A 2352-nucleotide genomic window follows, 5' to 3' on the forward strand; every position below is an offset into this window, starting at 1 on the left:
CAAGTCCTCTTTCAAGTATTTATTTGTCACTCTCAAAGATAAATCCCTTGTTCGGGTTCATAAAATCGTTCCGTGGATTTACTCAAGCGGTTAGGGTCATTGCCCAACTCACTTTCAAGTTCCTAATTACTATTTATCTTCTTCCTCTTCAGAGTTCTTAAATGTCAAGAACACCCACTTTTGGGTTACTTTGATACCATGTTTCAATCACAATTATCATATTCAAATATATTCAAAATCATACGTACAAGTCCAAGATCATCATGCAAATCTATCGGAACAATCAAAACCCGATTCCGAGTCCGTTTACCCAAAAGTCAAACTTTGGTCAACTCTTCTAACTTAAAGCTTCTAAAATGAGAATCATTCTTCCAAATCAATCCCGAACGGCTCGAAAACCGAAACCAACCATACACGCAAGTCATAATACATTTTATGAAGCTATTCAAAGTCTCAAACCACCAAATGGAACGTCAAAGCTCAAAACAACCGATCGGGTCGTTACATCTTGTATCTAAAGAAGAAATAAAATTAAATACATACTTGGAACACCATTATTCTGGTGAAAATATTTTATCCGGCTAAATATAATTGATTTTAGTCATGTCTTTTTTACATATTTGGCTCGGAAAAAAAAATGCGCACTAAAACAAACAGCTATTGCACCAAAAGAAGAAATTAAAAATTACAAATTTGAGGTAAAATATACTCCTATTTGGTATGTTAAGAAGTAAGGAAAAAACATAGTTAGAGCAAACGAACCATTGTATATGACTATGTGGCAATTAACGATTAAATATACTCCACTTCAAAGTTAATTTTTTGATTTCTCATCACTATCACGCACGCACCTAAAAGAGTGTGTATCTACTCTCTTTTCCATGCCAGCGTTTAGGGGAGCAAAGGCTATCAAACTGCCAGCAAATGCTATCAAACTGCCAAGTTCAGGGGTAATTAGGATCAAATATAATTTAGGTGTTGAATAAAAAGTGTCAAGTTCAAAGAGATCCCAACATATTATGCCTATTTGTAATCACAAGATCCAAATTAAAATGAGTCTTCTAAGCTTCAGTCCGAAAACACAAAAGTAGATGAGCTTCAGTCTTGGGTTCGGCTTAACTTAGCATTGCAATGAAACTTGCTTATTAAGCATCATTTTAGGAGTTATTGGAATGAAATATCAATCTTTTTCTATCTAGTATTAGTCAGGTATTCAATTTTCCATCTTATACCTGTTGAAACATTGAGCTTCTTGTTATACATATAAAGGCAGACCAAACTTGAGCTTCTTGTTATACATATAAAGACAGACCAAACTTGAGCTTCTTATATCATATTTTATTAGGGGTGCAATTTTCAGTTACGACTTTTGTGATAAAAGATCACCAAGTTTCTACTAATATAGCTATAGTGCTGCTTGATTTTGTATAGGTGGGCAATGGGCATACTTGAATGAGTTTATTGTATAATACAAAAGTTACTTTAGTGAATACTTTTCGTGACAAATACTCATTGTTACATATATATCGGTCTAACCACCTAGTGCAAATCAGATTGAGATATATAGCTCAATAAAATACAGATTATTATGTTTTTGTAGTAACTTAGCTTATATCTATCTATGAATACGTTTTCCCTCAACTCATCTTGTACGTACTAACTCTTCGTCGTCTATTTTACTGGGATGCTTTTATATGTGCCGATCGCCTATATACTTCTGACACGCCCACAATGAAGAATGAAGTAAGTTAGAGAATATTGATGTAGCACTTTTCGCTTATCGAGAGTCAACTTTAATAATCTTTGAACCTAAATCGAATTAGATTAACTTAATATCTGAAATTAAGATTTAGATATTCAAAAACTATATAAAAAGTACTATAATTTGCAATTCTTCTCATGTCAATTTGTTAGAAAAAATATATCTTAAAATAATGATCAAAGTTTACATAGTTTGAATCTCATGAAGTAAAAAGTACCACATAAATTGAGACATATATATATACAATTATTTTATCTAAACATTGTAGTTTTTATTAGGAGCTTTTTACTAATTGGCAAATGAAATTTTCTTAGCAGGAAATAGGCATCATCCCCGTGGCTGCAGATGCATCGCAGCATGAGAGGTACATTTCTAAATTATACTAGTACGTAATTAGCTAGTTCATCATTTAATCAATATGAATGACATAGAGTTCATAAGACATAGGAAATAATATAAAAACGAATAAAGACTTGTCACGATCCAAATCTCACCTAGTCGTGATGACACCTAACACAACCTGCTAGGTAAGTCAACCAGTATGTAACACAACTCAAACTAAAGATCGTCAATAAATAATAAAACAAGAA

Source organism: Nicotiana tabacum, chromosome 12 (assembly GCF_000715075.1).
Source record: "Nicotiana tabacum cultivar K326 chromosome 12, ASM71507v2, whole genome shotgun sequence".
NCBI classification, from domain to species: domain Eukaryota; kingdom Viridiplantae; phylum Streptophyta; class Magnoliopsida; order Solanales; family Solanaceae; genus Nicotiana; species Nicotiana tabacum.